This window comes from Narcine bancroftii, chromosome 2 (assembly GCF_036971445.1).
Source record: "Narcine bancroftii isolate sNarBan1 chromosome 2, sNarBan1.hap1, whole genome shotgun sequence".
NCBI classification, from domain to species: domain Eukaryota; kingdom Metazoa; phylum Chordata; class Chondrichthyes; order Torpediniformes; family Narcinidae; genus Narcine; species Narcine bancroftii.
The window spans coordinates 242,261,209-242,283,043 of record NC_091470.1 but is presented as its reverse complement, the minus strand read 5'-3'; the positions used below and the strand labels follow the sequence as shown (position 1 = coordinate 242,283,043).

Below are 21,835 nucleotides of genomic sequence, written 5' to 3'. Positions count from 1 at the left end.
CACAAGATAGAAGTGGATGCCACAAAGTACTATCACGTGGTAAGCACCCTTAACCAGGACACAGCCGGTCGAGTAGTGGATTACTTTCTGAACCCACCAGCTCTCAGCAAGTACAAACCCATAAAAGCCCATCGAACAGTGGCCACCCTTGCAGACGTTCTGTGGCACGCGAAGCAGCAAGGCCCACAGAAATTAGTGCTGCATCACACCCAAAGGCCCAGGCTCCACAAGAACCAGCAACAAGGCTGCATGTTCCCCCAGACAAGCATGACTCTGTGACAACCACCTGATGTTTTTTATCATCAACGCTGGGGTTCTAGAGCTCACTGCTGCCGAAAAAATGCCATGCCCAGTAGTCAATTTCTAATCAACAGAGGTGGAGAGATTAGTGTTCTTCTTCCTTCAGGTTTTGACACCCATACCAGGACCGCAGGTCCAGCGCTCACTGCAGTGAATAAGTTTGATTTGTATGTACTTCACATGGACTACACCCCTGAAATTCAGCAACAATAAGTTCATATGGATGTTCTTTCTTGCTGCTGTGACCCAGCTGTTGCTGAATGTCATCTTCCTCAGAGCCCAGTCACTGATGGTGGACTGAAAAGGGTGCCGGTTGGTGAACACCACGTTTCAGACTCTCCGTTTTGCAATGCCAAACTACCCTTCTCTAGACGCCATGGACTACTCAAACAGGGGGGGGGGGGGGGGGGGGGGGGGCGAGAACCTCAGATATTAATAAAAATAACAAAAGGCATAGATAAGGTAAATAATCAAACACATTTTCCTGGGTTAGGGGAATATAAAACTCGAGAGTATAGAGTATAGGTTTAATTGTGGGGGGAGGGGGGAAATAGAAAACAGAGGGACATAGACTTCACACAGAGGGTGGTGCAAATAGGAAATACTCTACCATGGGAGACGATAGAAGCAGGGACAATTTTAGCATTTTAGGAGATATTTAGACTGGTACATGGATGAGAAAGGCTTAGAGTGGCATGACTCAATCACAAGCAAATTGGACTAGCTTGGTCAAGATAGACAAGTTGGACTGAAGGGGCTGTTTCTATGCTGTAGAACGTGATAACTATGAAATTATCAGCTGCTGTAAAAAATAAGCTTGACGCTCATTTTGTGGATCCTAGACTTGGATTGGAACATCACCTTTAGTTATTCAAAATGCTACTGAAGAACTCAACAAATTTAGTATTAATAGGCTACTTTCTGCTTGCCTACTTGATTGTTCTTTTTTCCTCCAAGATTACCAGCACCCAGGCTCACAATAACTTTTGGTAGTCACAGCAAGGTCTTCCAGTCCAAATATTGCATTTCAAATATCTCTCTACATCTAAATTTAAAAGGAATTACCATAATTTTCTGCATAAAAAAGCAATCCAAAAACATAACAGATATACCTCAGGTATATCTGGAATTCAAGCAACTGGCAGCCTCAAGCAACTAGCCCAAAAAAAAAGCAAATTAAAAAAAAATTAAAAGTAAAATGATTGATTAAAAAATACATAATTTTATAATTGTAAAAGTAAAAACCTTTGCTGAAGATAAGAGCAGATATTCAACCAGTGGAGTATCTTGGTTGAGCTTTGTGATTGTGTGAAACAGGAATGGCGTGCCCAAGATGAAAAGCTGGTTGATCCTGCTCGCCATTGGGATAACTCTCTCCTTATCCCTGCTTAGTAAAAGAGTCAGAGGCTTTATCTGTAAACTTATGGAGGGGGTTAATGATCAATAATGTTATTGTTCATCTATCTGGTGGCTTCTTCGGTGGGAGAGAAATCTGCAGTTGCAGTTCAAAGAATGTGACTGAAAATGATATAAAAATAAGATTTATATATTCATGCAAATTAAATTTGTTCATTGCAAGTACAATTAAGCATTTTTGTCTTTTAAACTGATCTTTTTAATGCATGTGTATTAGTTAGGCATTATAAGAGGAAGTCTCAAGCAACCGGAAAATACACATCCGGCATCTACCAATCCCCATAGGGGTTTTTTTGTATATATGTAGGAATCTCTTCAAAGATGCTCCTGAACCACAAAAATTACTGCACCTGAACTGCTGGAAAAACAGATTTTATATGCTATAGAAGAGCACGAGGATATAAAATTGTAGGCCATTGTGGCAAAGTATTTTTTTTTTTAAATCTTTTGATCCAAATTAATGAATCACCAAGAGTCCAACTTATTTGCTTGGATTGCACTTAAATACATAAAGGGAGCAATTATTTCCCTACCATTTAATTTCCAAAGCCTAGGCAACTATCTAATTCAATTTCCAATTCTGCTTACTTCATCTCACTGAATGTGAACTAAAAACAAACTTTAACAGCAAAGTAAAAAGCTCAATAGAAATACCCTTTGGTAGCAGATTGAGTACGAGACAAACTGCTGTACCGATAATGCCAGCAGCACATAATATCCTTACTGTGTGGAAGATTGATCACATGCAAAAAAAAACCAACCCAAACCATTGGGTGGATGAAGAAAATAGATGGGATTCTTACTATTCGCTGGAGATTTAACTTGTTTGGAATGAGAATGAAAGACTCCCAATTTTCCACAATCTAACCTCAAATTTCCACACAAGGTCATCACTTTTGAAATCACTTTTCAATCAAATCTTTTTGAAATGCCATTTCAAAATGTACAACAGGAAAGTTAACCATTAAACCAGGGGTGGTCAAACTTTTAATTTAGACATGCAACTCAGTAACAGGCCTTTTCACCCCACGAGTATGCATCAGGGGTGAAAGTTAATTTGGCAGCACTTGTGGGCCGAAATGGCCGGTTATAATGCTGTGGTTCCAAAAATTAAAAGGTTGGCCATCCCTGATCTAAACCATTTACCCAAAATTATTTGAATCAGAATTTATCGCCAGGAACAAGTCACAAAATTTGTTGTTTTGTGCCATCACAGTACAAACATTCATATAAACCACCTTATAAAAATAAATAAATAGCGCATGAAAAATCAAAGTAGGCCAGTGTCTTTGGTTCATTAATCATTCAGGAATCTGATGGCAGCAGGGAAGATATCGTGCCACTGAGTGATAATCTTTAGGCTCCCGTACCTTTTTCCTGATGGTAGCAGAATTAAGAGGGTGTGGTCTGTGCAGTGGGGGTCTTTGAGGATAGAGACTGCTTTCTTTAGATGCGGCCTCTTGTAGATGTCCTTGATGGAGTGGATTCTAGTGCCTGTAATGTCACAGGCTGAGTTAACAACCCTTTGGAGTTTTTGCTTGTTCTGAGTGTTGGCATCTCCACACCAGGCAGTGATGCAACCATCCAGAATGCTCCCCACGGTATATCTGTAGAAGTCTGAGAGTCTTCGGTGACATACCAAATCTACTCAAATACCTCACGAAGTATAGTCACTGGCAAGCGTTCTTTGTGATTGCATCGACATGGAAGCTCCAGGACAGATCCTCAGAGATGTTAAACCTCTCCACTACTAAACACTCAATGAGGGCTGATTTGTGATCTCCTGACTGCCTCTTAAAGTTCATAATCATCTCTTTGGTTTTACTCACAATGAGTGCGAGGTTGTTGGTGCAACACCACTCATCAAGCTGATCTATCTCCCTTCTGAACATTTCCTCATTGCCCTTTGTGATTCTGCTGACAACCATGGTGTCTTGGCAAATTTGTAGATAGCACTGGAAGATGCTGCTTCCAATTCATACTGGCTGTGGTCTTCTGATGAGTGTCAAGGATGCAGTTGTGGTGGGGGGTGGGGGGAGTGTTGGGGGATGCAGAGGCCCAGGATTTGGAGCTTCTTGACCAGCACTGAGGGAATAATGGTGTTGAAGGCCGAGCTGTAGTCTTTGAAGAGCAGCTGTTATGTATGAGTTGATGCTTCTGAGGTGATCCAGAGCTGAGTGGAAAGCCAATAGTATTGTGTCTGCTGTGGAGTGATTGTGACAATAGGCGAATTGCAGCAGGCCCAAACCTTTGTTTTAATTTTGGCCATGATCAGCCTCTCAAAGCATTTATTCACAGTAGATATTAGTGCTACTGGGTGATAGTTGTTGGGGCAGCTCACTTTGCTCTTCTTGGGCACCAGGATGATTGATGACCTTTTGAAGCTGGTGGGAACCTCTGACTGCAGCAATGAGAGGTTAAAAATGTCTGTGAGAGGCACAGAATTTCAGTAAAATTAAAAAATACAATTAAACAAAGAAAACAAACAATTGTTGTCATTTTGCTTGTTTAGCAATGTCGAGATATTATTCCTTCAATTTTCAGTAGCGAAAGGAATTCCTGGGTTAGGAATTTCTCTCTAGAAATCCAACTGTGAGAACATTTAACTGAACATGTCACCACCCCATAACCAGTCCTTTTAAACTCAGAAATATAGTCCAGCAAAATTTAGGAGTCTTAACAATCCTGAACAGATACATGCCATCTTTTCAGACTTAGCATAGCAAATGCAGATAAGGCTGACTAAGAGGCAAAAACTTGAATAGATAGGAATGGAGGATGAAGAGTTGGAATAGATCCAACATTACAACTGGGTTGGCTCAGCTGGCATAGTCGTTAGGACAGCAGTTAGCGCAACGCCTTTACAGGACCAGCGAAAGGGACCGAGGTTCAAAACCCGCGCCATCGGCAAGGAGTTAGTACATTCTCCCCAGGTCTGGGTGGATTTTCCTCGAGGGCTCCAGTTTCCTCCCACCATTCAAAATGTACGAGGGTTAGTAGGTTAATTGGGCAGCACCCTGTTACCATACAGTATTTTTAAATTTTAAATTAAAATTTAAAATGTAAAATCTACTATAGTCTCATTCGATAAATGGTAATTGTTTAATTATTATAACAAATTTTCCATGATTCTATAACCTTAAAACAAATTAGAAACCAAGCAAAGCACCCATTTCAAAAATTTTCTAAATAATTACGATAAGACATCAACGCCCAGTAATAATTTTCTATGTCTAACATGGATTCACTGAAAGTGATCCCACAGGATGCAAGTAAATCACAGAAAATGAATGAAGCACTAATGAAAATTATGGAATGCAACTCCGAGCATAAGCAGGGATAAAACCACCACAATCTTGAACACAATGCAAGGACAGCAAACTGTCCAAGAATGTGATGAAGGAGACAATTTAATTTCAAATGTAGGAATAGGAGAAGAGAATTTTTCTCCTACAGCTTTTTCATCCACCCTTCTTAGTGCAGGTGCTCCTCAACTTATGGGGTTATATTCCAGCAAACCCATCGCAAGTCAAAATATCGCAAGTTGAAAAAGAATACTGCACCTACCAGTAATTGCTTTTCTCTTTTACTTCTCACCAGAAGCATGGGGCTTTTTTTAATATAATCTTTTATTTTTCACACTATGAACCATATCAACCAAAATATGTACAAACGTTTCTCATTAAATTTTCTCCCCCTTTTTTCCCCCTTCTTTCCCTCTCTCCCCTCTACCACCCCCCTCCTAAACCCATAAATATTCAACATACACAATAAAACCACAAAACAATATTTTCACACAAAGGAAAATAAACAAGAAAAATGCACCATCTATTTATTACATACTGGATCTAGTCGTTTTGTCTTCTTAACATTTTCATTCTCATTTTAGGGGATGTAGGTCATAGGCAAGCTCTCTCTGATATGTTCCATGTATGGTTCCCAAACATTGTGACTATTTTTTAAATTATATGTTATTTTTTCCAATGGAATACATTTATTCATTTCCATGTACCATTGCTGAATATTCATGGTCTCTTCCATTTTCCAAGTTGGCATTATCCATTTTTTTTTGCTATCGCTTAGGCTATCATAATGAATTTTTTTTTTTGCACTTTATCCAATTTGAGGCCTGATTCTCTACTTCTTATGTTACTTAAAAGAAATATCTCTTTTTTTTTTGTTATGTTATTTTTTTGTAATTTTATTTAGTATCTGATTTAATTCTTCCCAAAACGTATTCACTTTCGTACATGCCAAAGTTGCATGTAATGTTTCCATTTCCTTCTTACAGTGAAAACATCTATCCGATAATGTTGAATCCCATTTTTTTAATTTTTGAGGAGTAATATATTCCCTGTGTAACCAATTATACTGTATCATGCATAACCAAGTTTTATTGTATTCTTCATAGTTCCAGAACATAACTTTTCCCATACTTCATTTTTTAATCTTCGTGTTTAGATCCTTTTCCCACCTAAATTTCCTGCTTTAATTTATAGTTTATTTCATTTTACTCATCTTGCAGCTTAATGTACATGTTGGTTATAAATCTTTTGATTATCATTGTGTCTGTAATCACGTATTCAAAGCTGCTTCCTTCAGGTAATCTCAAGCAGTTTCCCAATTTATCCTTTAAATAAGCTTTCAATTGATGATATGCAAACATTGTACCATAAGTTATTCTATATTTGTACTTCAACTGTTCAAATGTTAATAAATTATTTCCCAAAAGACAGTTTTCTATTCTTTTGATTTCTTTTCTCTCCCATTCTCTAAAGGAAAGGTTGTCTCTTGTAAAAGGGATTAGTGTATTTTGCGTCAATAGTAATTTTGGTATTTGATCATTTGTTTTTTTTCCTTTCTAAGTGGATCTTCTTCCATGTATTAAGTAAATGATGCTATACTGGTGAGTTTTTATATTGCACCAGCTTTTCATCCCACTTGTTACCTTTTCCCCTATATTATCTAGTTCTATCTTAGACCAGTCTGGTTTTTCCCTTGTCTGGTAAAAATCTGATAATTAATTGGGCGGCTCTTAATAATTTCTATAATTTGCTAACTGTAAACCACCTTGATTATACCTCTCTGCTAATTTATCTAACGCTACCCTTGGATTCCTCCCTATCCACAAGAATTTCCTTATTATTCTCTTCAGTTCCATAAAGAATTTTTCTGTTAAGGGAATTGGTAATGTTTGAAATAAGTATTGTATCCTTGGAAACATTCATTTTAATGCAGTTTACGCTCCTATCAACATTAGCGGTAATTCTTTCCAATATTCTAGGTCTTCCTGCAATTTCTTTATTTGTGGCTGCTAATTTAATTTGTACAAATGGCTTAAGTTATTATCTTACCTAATCCCTAGGTATCAGATTGCTTGTGCTTGCTATTTAAATGGTGATTCTTTTTTAAATTCTGTATAGTCTGCGTTACTCAATGGCATCACTTCACTTTTATTTGCGTTGATCTTGTACCCCGATATTTCTCCATATTCCTTCAATTTCTTATGTAATTCTTTTACAGATACCTTTAGTTCTGTTAGGTATACTATGATATCATCTGCAAATAAACTGATTTTATACTCCTTCTCCTTTATTTTTATCCCTTTTATTTTATTTTCTATTCTTATCAGTTCTGCCAAAGGTTCTATTGCTAAGGCGAACAATGAGGGGGATAGTGGACACCACTGTCTAGTTGACCTACTTAATTTACAGTGACTCGAAACATATCCATTTACTGTTACCTTCGCCAACAGTCCATTATACAATGCTTTAATCTAATTTATATATTTTTCTGGTAGATTGAACTTCTGTAATACTTTAAATAAGTAATTCCACTCTACTCTGTCAAAGGCTTTTTCTGCGTCTAGAGCAACAGCTACTGTTGGTTTCTTATTTCCTTGAACTGCATGGATTAGATTAACAAGTTTGCAGACATTCTCCGCTGTTCGTCTTTTCTTAAGAAATCCAGTTTGATCTTGTTTTACTATTTTTGGTACACAATCGGCCCATATGTTTGCTAATAATTTCACTATTATCTTATAGTCTGAGTTAAGTAGAGATATTGGTCTAGATGATGCTGGTGTTAATGGATCCTTCTCAGTCTTTGGTATTACTGTAATTATGGCTGTCTTACATGAATCTGGCAAGTTTTATGTTTCTTCTATCTGGTTCATTACTTCCAGGAGAGGAGGAATTAATAACTCTTTAAATGTTTTATAAAATTCTATTGGGAGTCCATCCTCTCCAGGCATTTTATCGTTCGGCAGCTTTAATATATCCTGTACTTCCTCTATTTCAAATGGTTTTATTAGTTTGTTTTGTTCCTCTTGCAATTTCGGCAGTTCAATTTTAGCTAAAAATTCCTCTATTTTATCATCTTTCCCCTTGTTCTCAGTTTGATACAATTGTTCATAAAATTCCTTAAAATTTTCATTAATCTCTGTTGGATTACATGTAATTTGTTTGTCCTTTTTCCTTGATGCCAGTATCGTTCTTTTAGCTTGTTCTGTTTTAAGTTGCCAGGCTAATATTTGGTGGGTTTTTTTCTCCCAGTTCATAATACTTTTGCTTTGTTTTCATTATGTTCTTCTCCACCTTGTACATTTGTAATGTTACGTATTTATTTTTTTGTCCGCCAATTCTCACCTTTTCGTTATATCATCCCTTTTTACTAATTCCTTTTCTGTACTTACCATCTCCCTTTCCAACTACTCTATTTCATGATTGTAATCCTTTTTCATCTTAGTCACATAACTTATTATCTGCCATCTAATGAAGGCTTTCATTGCGTCCCATAATATAAATTTGTCTTCCATTGATCCTGTGTTTATTTCAAAATATGTTTTAATTTGGCATTCAATAAACTCCTTAAATTCCTGTCTTTTATATAGCATGGAGTTTAACCTTCATCTATATGTTCTTGGTGGGATATCCTCCAGTTCTATTGCTAATAATAGGGGTGAATGATCTGATAGTAGTCTAGCTTTATACTCAGTTTTCCTAATTCTCCCTTGAATATGGGATGACAACAAAAACATATCAATCCCTGAGAAAGTTTTGTGCCTACTCGAATAATATGAAAATTCCTTCTCTCTTGGGTGTTGCCTCCTCCATATATTCATAACTTTCATTTCCTGCATTGATTTAACCATAAATTTGGCTACTTTATTCTTTTTACTTGTCTTTTGTCAAATTAAGGTTAAAATCCCCTCTTATCAATATAGTTCCTTGTGTGTCTGCAATCTTCAAAAAAATATCCTGCATAAACTTTTGATCCTCCTCATTAAGTGGATATATAATGAGCAAATTCCAAAATTCTGAGTATATCTGACACTTTATCATTGCATACCTCCCTGCCGGATCTATTATTTCCTCCTCTATTTTGATTGGTACATTTTTGTTAACTAGTTTGGCTACACCTCGAGCTTTTGAATTATAGGATGCTGCCATTACGTGTCCTACCCAGTCTCTCTTTAGTTTGTTATGTTCCACTTCAGTTAGATGCATTTCCTGCATAAATACTATATCTATATTTTCCTTCTTCAATAAATTTAGTAGCCTCTTTCTTTTAATTTGGTTATGTTTTCCATTAATGTTTATAGTCATATAGTTCAACATGACCATCTTATATCTTACATGCACCTCTTTTCCACCTCCACCCCCCTTTTCCCCATTTTCACCTCTTATTTTCTCTTATTACACTTAATATACGACAAAACATTTAAGACATAAAGTACCCCTGTAGTTCCCACATCCACTAATACCTGAACCCAAAAGTTTCCCCTTCTCTGAGTTGCCCCATACCCCTTGCATTTGGATTGCAATCTTGTTCACAGTGTCAACTGATTTTGCAGTGATGGTTATTCCCCCTCTGCCCAGCCCTCTCCAGAAAACTTTATATATACATATATACACACACACACACACACACACATATAACAAAGCTCTCTCCCTTCCCCCCCTTACTCCCTTCCTTCCCTTCTCTCTTTCCTCTTTAGTTCTTTACATATACATTGTTTTACATCTTCATATATATACTTTATCGCCGTTCTTCATTCTTGTTACATCTCTTCATCTCTTTTCCTGTCCTGCAAACGTTCTGCAAATTCTTGCGCTTTCTCTGGATCCGAGAACAGTTTGTTTTGCTCCCCAGGTATAAATATTTTAAGCTCGGCTGGATGTCTTAATATGAATTTGTAACCTTTTTCCATAAAGTTGATTTCGCTGTATTAAACTCCTTCCTCCTCTTTAAGAGTTCAAAACTTATGTTTAGGTAAAAAAATATTTTTTGATCCTTGTATTCCAATGGTTTATTATCTTCTCTAATTTTATTCCTTGCCTGTTCCAGTATATTTTCTCTTGTCGTGTATTTCAAAAATTTTACTAAGATGGATCTTGGTCTTTGATGTGTCTGTGGCTTCGGAGCTAATGCTCTGTGTCCCCTTTCTATTTCCATTTCTTCCTGCATTTCTGTCGTTCCCAGGACCTTCGGGATCCATCTTTTTATAAATTCCTTCATCACCCTCCTTCAGGCCCACTATTTTTATGTTGTTTCACAGACTATAATTTTCCAACATATCAATTTTCTGAGATAACAACTCTTGTGTCCTTTAATTTTTCTGTTACTTTCCAATTTTTCTCTTAAATAATTTACTTCCATTTCTACAGCCATTTCCCGCTCTTCCACACTCTCTACTCTTTTCCCTATTTCTGTCATTACCAGTTCTAACCTTTGCATTTTATCTTCTGTTCTTTTCATTTTCCTTTTAATTGCATTAAACTCTAATGACAACCATTCTTTTAGTGATCTCATTTGTTCTTCAAAACAGACTTTATCTATATTCTGTTCATCAGTTTTGCCTTTTATTTCTCTGTGAAGATCTTCTTTGTCTTTTTCCTCTTCTTCTGCATCTGTGTTTGTGTCTTATTCTTCTCTTCTTTGTGTCTGTGTATTTTCTGTTTTTCCTGATGAGCTGCTTGTATCTCTTTGTCAGGACTCTTCTTGCTGGGCTTCTTGTTGCTGTTCCTCCCCTCCTGGGCTGCTCATCTGCTGTGCTTCCTGACGTTGGTCTTCTTGTCAGTCTTCCCTCCGTCTATCTTCCACGTCTGTTTTGTCGCTCCCTCTACTGCTGTCTTCCTTATCCTCCAGCTGAGAGCCCTGGTGTCGGGCATCCCACACCTGCTTGTTCTGTGACAGCCCGCTCCTCTGCCGAGCCCCCCTCCCGCCGGTGTCCCTTCTCCTTTGATTGCACAGTTGCACACTTTTGTTTGGCTCCGGGAGCCATTTTTGCAGTGCACCTGCTTGATGGGTCGTGACTCCGTAGTGCAGGCACCGACCTTGAGGATCGGGCGCTCCTTGTCACCACAGCACCTTGTTCCTTCGTGCAGGTAAGGCCTTCTTTCTTCTCCGGCGACCTATTTTTTACTTTTTTTTCCAGTTGTTCTTACTTTCTCCTTCTTGGAAGCCATCTTCTTTCTCTTCTCTGTATCTTTATCTTCTATTTCTTATATTCTACTTGAATATTTGCTTTTTCCTAACTTTTTTTCCTATTTTCCTGGAGAGGGCTGGTTTTCCCAACCGACCACTACTCCATCACGTGACTCCTCTCTGCCAGAAGCATGGTTGAGTCAGCATGCTGTACAATACTCTCATGTCAGCACCCAGCATTCGCGAGAATAGCACACCACATAGTGCAAGTGCGGGAACAGATTGGAATTCAAAATTGAAAGTATGGATTCAAACCATTGTAACTTGAAAAAAAATCACAAGTCAGACCATCGCATCCTAGACCCAAAAGCAAAAATGTAATCACTTGGATTAAAAATGAACCGAACTAGCTGCTAGTACTTTTCCCATGACTTACACATTTCTAAACTTTGTGAAAATAAATAGTTCCCAACTTAAAAATCCAAGCTCTCAATATTTTTTCAACCACAGACAATTTTTTTAAAAATATACTTACTGTAGACTATCTGCAACAAACTCAGAGACCACCTGAGTGTTCATTTTGGAGCAAATGGTAATGTTTTATCAGTCTGATTGTTTCACGTTATTTTTTTTTTTAAATCAGTAATATTTGTCTTTGCCACATCTCCACAGACCTATAAAAAACACCTGAGACCATCTCATGAGAAGCAAACTTAATCTCCAAAGAGATTAAAGCAAAGAGTGAAGCAAATGTGATCTCCATCACATCAGTTTCTTAAAATCCTCAAGCCAATCACCCCATCCCCTTTGTATTCAAACCAACACGCCAAGTCTATGATATCTTGTCTTGCAATTCAACCATTAGAACTTCATGTAACATGATTTTTTTTTAAAAAATGATATGGCACGATAGAAGCCAATTCCAGCTATTGAAACACATGCTTCCAGTTACACCCTATTAACCTTTCAACTCCTTACAATTGAGGATAGGAGGAAACCCAAGCATCTGGGGAAACCCACACAGGTCACAAGAGAGAACATACAAACTCTTCAAATCCACTGTTATAACATTGTGCTAATCGTGCCACCCATTCTGGTAAATCTGGAAAGTTCTCCTGATGCTCATCTTTCAAGGCAGGATCCAGTACTCTGTCAGTTATGCCCTGCATAGTTGCATTGATCTTTCTCCCCTTTCAAGCAATCCCTCTAGTCATAAACCCAATACTGAATTTTTTTGATGATTTTTTTTTAATGTAGACATACAGCACAGTAACACACTATTTTGGCCCTCAAGCCCGTGCCGTCCAATTACACCCAATTCACCTACAACCCCAATACATTTTGAAAGGTGGGAAAAAAAAAACACCCACATAGATATAGGGAGAACACAAACTCCTTACAGATAGCTCTGGATTCGAACCCAACCCCTCTTCACTGGCACTGTAACAACATTCCAGGAACCAATACACTCACCATGATACCTACATCATTGTACTTTACCATTTTCTCGTGGATATGTCTGCGCAGAACCCTTAACCTCCACTGATCCTAGCTTTTTAACCAATATTCAATAACTGAGCCATAAACCTTCTACTTACCTACTTTTAAATGCATGTTCCAGCCTTACCTACTCTCAATTTACCAAATTATAAAAATGAAACTCCATTTAAACTATTTATAACTGTTTGTAATAAGTTAAATTCTGATTTATAAATCATTTATAAAATAAATAATCAATGTATAATTCCTTATCAGATACCACTCATCACTTCTTTTAACTCCAGGGCATTACCACGATTCCTCATCTACAATTATCTAAGATAGTCAGTAATAATTCCATGAGTAAAACATTAAAAGTCTGCCAATGCTGTAATTGTAATTAAAAACACATCAAAATGCTGGAGGAACTCAGCTGGTCTTTCACTGTCCATAAAAAGCAAAGATATATTGCCGACGTTTTGGCCCATGCCCTTCAAAGAATAAGCAGAATGAGACAGAATCAGGAAATCTCAAAATTCAGACAATGCTGGCTGGGGGAGGAATCTGGACCAACAAAAGGTGTTAATTGGATGAGGTAAGAATCCACACAATTGTAGCCACACATTTCAATTCCCCATTCTATTCCTTTCTGGTATGTCACACAAGATCTCCAGATAAAGGAACAGAAGCAGGCCGTTTGGCCCATTGAGTTTGTTCCATGAATCCTCCCCGAGCTAAACGGTTCTCATATCCACAAATCCACTACCTTCTGGCTAAAGAAATTTCTCCTCATCTGTTGTAAATTTGTATTTTTTAATTCTAAGACTGTGCCCTCTTGTCCTGGAATCACCCAACAGGAGAAGCATTTTTAAAAATACATTTTATTTAAAAGAACAACAATATACAATGATACAATACATCTTAAATTTAACATGGTGTATATAACCAAAAAAAAAACAAGACCCCCCCTCCGCCCCCCCACCCTACATCTCACCCTCCAATCTTACCCCTATAACCTACCTAACCCCTAATAGTAAGAAAAAGAATACCAAACATGAATTCACACATCATGGAATAAGGAATCCCCACTACATCTAGATCACCATCTTCAAATTTTCCAATAGAAATAATCCAAATATGGGCTCCAAATATTTTTAAAACTATAATGTTTATCCCTCATCTTCTCCAACGGAATACAAAACCTTAATTCTGAATGCCATCTCTGCAAATTAAGTTCTACCTGATCTTTTACAAAATACCTATATATTTCCTCGCTGCTGCTAATGTCCATCTCAAAAAAGCTACTTGAAATTTATCCAATTTATATACCAAACAAAACTCACTAATATCCCCAATTAAAACAAATTCTTGGATCTAAAGAAAATTTTATTTTCAAAATATTCTGTAAACAATCCTTAACCAGAGACCAAAAAAACTAACATTATCATAATGTAAAAACGTACCTTTCTGACCATTACATCGAAAACACAAATCAGGAAAATTCAAATGATCTTTTCCAATGCTCCAGAGTCAAATATAATTGATATATAAAGTTATGTTACAAGCCTTTACTGAACATTTATAATTTTTGTCATACTATCATTACAAATAATTTTCCAATGATCTATATCAAAATCAACTCTCAAATCTTTCTCCCATGCATCTTGATTTATGCATTTTAAACATTTTCTGTTGGAATAATTTATACATTTCAGAAATAAAGCCTTTCCTTCCTCCATCATGAACCAACATTTCAAATTTTGACTCTAGTTATAAACAAATTCTTCCCAAAAAAATCATAACTATTTTTGTTATTATCAAATTAAATCAGAGTCTGAATTGGTATTTGATATCTTTCTTTCTTTCCAATTATTATGACTTAATTCATAATAATTATTTATCATCTTAATCCCTTTCTGATCCCAAATCTTAAGGTAATTATTAACCATAAAAGGAAAAAGTTTATTTTGTTACAAAGGAGTATATATAGAGTATATATAGATATTTTACCTTGAGTACAAATTTCTTTATTTATCTCATTTTAAATTCCCATCAAATGAGATAAAATTGGCAATTTAAAAAAAATAATTTAACATTCCATTTATAAACAAATTGATCTCTTCTATCTTCTCCAATTCTATTTAATTCTATATCTGCCCAAATCAAAGAACTATCCAAATCAAACATTCTATAAATAAATTTTAATTGAGAAGCCTTATAATAATTTAAAATTGGAAGTTGTATTCCTCCTAATTCATATTTCCACGTTAACAAATTAATGTTTCCACGCTAATTTACCCTTCCACAAGGATTTCCTAACTACTGTATTCAAATATTACAAGGAATAGTTTGGAAAAAAAATACTGAAGTCCAGAAAATATACTCATTTTTTTGCAGTTCACCCTACCAACTAAAGTTAACAGTAAATCTTTCCATTTATTTAAATCCTCTGATTACAGAAATTGACGGCAAATAATTTAGATCATATAAGTGATCTATATGTCTATTTTAATATTTAAATACTTAATTTGATCAGCCCATTTAACACGTACTACTCATTTACAATCAGCTTCAGACAATGGCATAAGTTCACTTTTATTCCAATTCACTTTATACCCCAATATTTCTCTATATTGTATCAACTTTTCCTGTAACACTTTCAACGACTCCTGTAGTTCAGATAAATAAATCAACACATCATCCTCAAATAAACTAATCTTAAATTCATCTAATACTGTTTTAATACCATTTATATTCCTTTCCTGCCTTATTTATTGAGCTAATGGATCAATTACCAATGCAATAATGCTGGTGATAGAGGGTAACCCTGTCTAGTAGATCTCTCTATATTAAAAGAATCAGATAAAAACCCATTTGTCATAACTCTAGCTTTTGGTTGATTATATATTGCCTTAATCCAACTTGTAAACATTGGTCCAAAGTGAAATTTTTCCAATTCTTTCTTTAAATAAGAAAGACCATTCCACCCTATCAAATGTCTTTTCAAGTATTAATTAATTAATTTTAATTACATTATCGGCAGAATATCTTCCCTTAATAAAACCAGTATGATCAATGTGAATTAACAGGTAAATATTGAACCAATTTATTACCCAAAATCTTAGTCAAAAGCTTATAATCAACATTTAATAATGAAATTGGCCTATATGACCCAGGATTCAAGGGATCTTTATCTTTTTTAAGCATTACTGTTACAATAGCCTGTGAAAAAGATTCTGGTACAGATTGTATATCTGTAACTTGCCGTAAAACTTCAACAATGGAAGCAACAAATTTTGAAAGTTTTTATATAATTCCACAGTAAAACCATCCTCTCCTGGAGATTTACCATTTGGCATTGAATTGAGAACTAACATAACCTATTGCCTTCTGCAATTTTCCCTTAGTCCAATCATTCAATATAGTTAATTGCAACTTATTTAAAAGTCCTGTTGCACTTCAGAAGTATATAATTTTTCATAAAATTCTTCAATCTGTTCATTAATATCTTGAGGTTTATAAGAAATTTTCAATTTTTTTCTAAATGCCTTAATCGTTCTAAATACTTGTTCAGATTTCAATTGCCATGCCAAAATTTTATGTGCCTTTTCCCCTTTCATAATATTTTTGTTTAAATCTTTGCAATAAACGTTCAACTCTATAAATTTGCAATGTATCATATTTGAGTTTCAGAATCTAAATAAACTTTTTTCTCTTTATCTAATGGACTCCTCTGTAACCCTTGTTCCAAAATATTTATATATTTCTCTAGCTTATCAACTTCAACTAAATATTGCTTTTTGTTTAACTGTAAAACTAATAATCTGACCTCTTAAAAACGCTTTTAAAGCATTCCATACTACAAACTTACTCTTCACAAAATTTCTATACATCTTAAAACTGTTGTATTTGTTCATTAATATATTTGCAAAATTCTTCATTTTTCAACAATAAAGGATTAAACCTCCAACAATATCTAGAAACCATCTTTTCCAATACTGCATGTCAATAAAATGAATGAATGATCTGACAAAATTCTAGATTTAAATTCAGTCAATACTACATTATCCAATAATTGAGCCAACAATTTTTAAAAAAAAAATCAATTCTAGAATAAGTATCATACTAAGCTGAATAAAACAAATAATCTCTCTTTCGAGTTTAATTTCCTCAGTATCTTAAATTGAATTCCTTCATCGTAAATAATCTATTTTTTAGCCATCTTAGCTCTGGGCATCACTTAATCTGATTTATCAACTGAAGAATCCAAACAACAATTAATATCACCCCCATCATAATTTTATCATGTAAATATTATAAATTAAGTAAAATATCCTGAAAAAGCATCTCATGATCCACATTTGGTGCATAAAGTCCAAGACTCAGAATAAATTTTACAATGAACCAACAAAACCCTCCCTATTGACTCATATACTGATTCAAAAATAAATGGCAAATTTTTATGAACTAAAATTGCCATCCCTCTAGCTTTAGAATTAAAAGAATAAAAGCTTAACCTACCCAATCTCTTTTTAAACTTTTGATCTTCAATTTCCAGTTAAAAGAGTTTCTTGCAAAAATGCAATATCAACTTTTAATTTCTTAATACAAGTTAACAATCTCTTATGTTTGATTGGGTTATTTAGCCCATTCACATTAAATGTAGCAAATTTTAAATTAGCCATCTAGTTTTTTTTTCATTTTTTTCATAACTATTTATTAATTCAACAAAGTTATTACATACAGTTAAAAAAAGTACATATTATGAACGATAAAAAATTTATATAAAGAAAAAAGAAAGAAGAACCCCCCCCTCCCCCTCTCACCCAGTTCTCTTTAGGAGAGCCAAAGAAAAAAACTGAAATATATTTACTAAAATTTAATCAAGGTAAATCTAAATGTAAATATTCCAAATATAAAGACCACTTATTAAGAAAAAAATAATTACCATGTAAAACGTATGTGATTTTTCCCATTATCATCATTATGCCATCTATTAATATCAATCACATTAGCATCTTTCCCATGTACTTGCTATACATTTTTTTTGTAACAGATAAAGCTAAATATACAAGAGCAATCTGAAATTTGTCTAATCCCAAATCTTTCAAAGGATTCAACTCACCCAACAAAAATATTGTTGGATCCAGAGGTATTCTGATCTTATACAAATGTTCCAAAACAATTGAATTGCCTTCCAAAAAGATTGTATATTTACACATAACCAAACAGCACGAAAAAAAAGTTCCAACCAAATTACCACATCTAAAACAAGAATCTGATTCACTTAAAACCATATTTTAAAAAAAAACTTTTCGGGTGTTAAATACAATTGATGTAAAAAATTGTTATTAACCATTGGATAATGAACATTTATCAATCTAGTAACACTGTCATGACAAATATCTAACCAGTCATCCTCAGAATAAAATTAATATCCCTTTTCCCATTTAATCTTAGATCTATTCCATCCCTTTTTTTCCCCCCATACTTTCCTGTAATATTTGGTACATCAATGAAATATATCCCTTTTTTGGTGCCGTCACAAGAAAATATTCAAATTTAGTCAATTTAGGCAAAATCACAACTCTACCAAATATTTGTTTTATTAGGGATCGAAGTTGATAATAAACAAATAAAGAATTCTCATTATTACCAAAATCTTCCCTCATTTGATCAAAGGATAAAAATTGACCTTCTTTAAAACAATCCCCAAAGTTTTTTATACCTTTAGATTTCCAATGTAATAAACATTGATTATACATTGAAATAGGAATAAGTTGGTTATTATATAACGGTGTTAAAGTCAATAATTTACCCTTAGAACCTATTGTTCTATTTTCCTCATCCATAACTTCATTAAATGTTTTAGTATCGGCACATTATATTGTTGTAATGAATTTAAATTCCACCGAAACAAAAATTGATGTATTTCAAATTCAGAAATATTCGCCATCTCAATTTTAGTCCAACTAGGAGGCCATTCCAAATCCATTAATGAACTAATAAATTTAAATTGAGCTGCTTCTTAATAATTTTGAAAATGTGGTAAGCGTAATCCCCCTAATGCATATTTCCAAGTTAGCTTATTCAAAGCTACTCGCGGAAATTTACCCTTCCATAAAAATTCCTTAAACATTTTATTTAAATCTCAAAAAAAATTCTTATTAAGTAAACACGGAATTGACTGAAACAAATATTGTATGTGCGGAAAGATATTCATTTTGATTGTATTTATTCTTCCAATTAAATTTATAGGAAGATCCTTCCACTTAATCAAATCAGCTTTGATCTTTTTCATTAATGGTACATAATTTAATTTATATAAAGATTGATAATCAATATCCACATTTATATCCAAATATTTAATTCAATCAGTCCACTTCAAATTAATAATATTCTTACAAACTGAATAATCTCCTTCACCTATCGGTAAAATTTCACTTTTTTCCCCAGTTAACTTTATATCCAGACAAAAATCCATATTGTGTTAAACATTCCTTCAAGTGTAAAAGTGACTGAGCTGGGTTTGTTAAATACACCAATACATCGTCAGCAAATAGGTCAATTTTATACTCCTCATACAAAACTCTCGTACCTTGTATCTGTGTATTTTGTCATATCAACTGTGCTAAAGGTTCAATCATTAACACAAACAAAGCTGGAGACAAAGGACAACCTTGTCGAATTGAACGAGTTAATTTAAAAGGTTCTGAGATCTGACCATTTGTCAATAACCTGGCTATTGGTTTATTGTATAAAGCTTTAATCCAACCAATAAAAGAAGAACCAAACTTAAATTTCTTGAAGACTTTAAATAAAAAGTTCCACTCAACTCTGTCAAATTGAAATTATGCCTTTCGGTTTGCAGCATAAAACAACACTTCCATGCAGTCCATTTTTTGAAATAAAATATAATTTTGAAACCTAATTTTCAGTGTATGGTATAACATACCTGGTCAGGTACAAATAGACTGCGCACCCAGTTGACAGGGGTCTTTACAGACATCTTCAACACCTCACTGCAGCAGCCCATCATCCCTGTGAGTTTCAAGACAGCCATCATCATCCCAGGAACAAGGAGGGCGACAGTAATAGACCTCAATCACTATCACCCTGTGGTACTGATTTCCAACACTATGTTTTGAGCATCTGGTGATTAAACACAAAGCACTCCTCCCAGAGCTGTTGGATCCATTTTAATTATCCTGCAGATCAGGGGTGTCAAACTCAAATTCACAGAGGGCCAAAATTAAAAACTTGGACTAAGTCGTGGGCCAAACTAAATATTTATTGAAATTTTTCAACAACATCTGCATGTTTTCTCTTCTTTCAACATATGTAATGTTAAACTTTTTCTTATTAAAATAAATGTTTAATAATAGTTTTGGTTAAACTCTTTCCAGAAGAAGCATTAACAAATGAGAAATAAAATATTCAATAAATAATTGCCTTATTTATAGCCTTTAAGCTCCTTTTAAATGTATTTTTTTTCACAAGCCAACAAGTAAAAAAAAATAACAACTTGCTTCAATGAAAATCCAATCTTTCAACTATGAACAGTCCAAAGTTAACCAAAGAAAATATTAATCCAAGCTTAACTTGCTACACTGTGATTTACTCTGATGCACCTGGATCTAAACCAGATACTTGGCATCTCTTCTTAGAGGCAAGTTCATCAAACTTGAAAGGTCCTGTTTTCTGTCTTTCGTTTGGCCATTTTTCGTAAGGGGTTTATTACATGTGAGTTGGGCGACAGGTCGCAGATGCTAATGAAAGTAAATAGAGGAGGTGGGGGCGATTAGCGGGCTGACGCCAACGCATTTGCAAAGCATTCTGGGATTTGTAGTATTAGATGTGCATGCGCTATACTGGCGCGGTGGCCAGCAGGCCAGCTCCAATACATATTTGATATGATCTCACGGGCCAAATATAATTATATCATGGGCCAAATTTGGCCTGCAGGCCTGAGTTTGACATGTGTGCTACAGATGGAACTGGTCCACTGATGATACTATAGCCTTGACCCTCCAATTCACCCTGACCCACCTGGAGAACAACACCTTTTTCATGGACTTCAGCTCAGTATTTAATATGATCAATCCCCAGAGGCTGGTGGAGAAGCCATCCTCGGTGTGACTGTATTTTGGACTTCCTAATGGAAAGACCACGGTCTGTCCAGGTCGGCAGCAGGATGTTGAACTTCGTTATCACTGGCGCATTACAGGACTGTGTGGTCAGCCCAGACCTGTTCACACTACTGACCCATAACGACATCACCAGATCCAGTTGCAGATGACACAACAGTAGTTGGCCTCATCAACAACAAGTCAAAATATGGAAGAGATGGTGAAAAATTTTGTGATACGGTACGAGAATAACAACCAGAGTCTCAACTTAGACAAGACAAAGAAGATAAATGTCAACTTCAGGAGGATCAGGAACGACACCAATATACATCAATAACTTGGTAGTGGAAAGAGTAAAGAGCACCAAGTTATTGGGTTAAGTGAACATCTCCTCACTTGTCAGGAAGGCACAACAGTGACTGTACTTCCTGAGAAGACTGATGCAGGCACCATCATGTCAGCCTTCTGTAGGAGATCTTTCGAGAGCATCCTGCCAGGCTGCATTATATTGAGAAATGGATAGGAGGTCAATCCACAGTACCATTAAGAGTGGCAAAAAGGATCACTGGGGTTTCCCTGCCTGCCGTTGACATAATCTACTGGGATGGTTGTCCGAAGATGACAGGCAAAATCAGAGGTACACACACCGTCTTCCAGTTACTCCCATCAGGAATGAGATACAGGAATATCAAAGCCAGCACCACCAGGCTTAGAAACAGCTTCTTCCCAAAGACAGTGAGAATGATAAATGACCAAAGGAACTGCTCACGCTAATCATCTGAGATGCCAATCTTTACTAAACAGTTTTTTTTTTATTTTTACGTATGTATACAGTATTTGTTGAGTATGTATTGTTTATCTGTATGGGTGTTGTTTTGCACTGAGGACCAGAGAACGCTGTTTCATCAGGTTATACTTGTGCAATTGGATGATAATAAACTGAACATTATTTATACTTTACTTGTTTACACCTTATTAGAAGATATTAAAGTTGAATTGCTAATGCATGCATAAACAATATCCAACAAATATTAATGACATTAATCAAACAAAGAATTGCTGGAGGAAGTAAGAAGTAGTAA

At 35.3% G+C, this 21,835-nt stretch overlaps 1 protein-coding gene across 5 annotated transcripts in view; it reads right to left on the bottom strand.

The window, feature by feature from the left end:
* tgfbr1b (transforming growth factor, beta receptor 1 b) overlaps window positions 1–21,835 on the bottom strand; it is a 92,969-nt gene that overhangs the window by 49,376 nt on the left and 21,758 nt on the right. Inside the window, exon 2 of one of the 5 annotated variants that reach the window (XM_069920623.1) lies at window positions 19,580–19,665. The exons of the other annotated variants lie outside the window; for them this stretch is intronic. The gene's annotated coding sequence lies outside the window, so the exon portion shown is untranslated. The remainder of the gene's footprint in view (window positions 1–19,579; window positions 19,666–21,835) is intronic. 5 annotated transcript variants of the gene reach the window in all.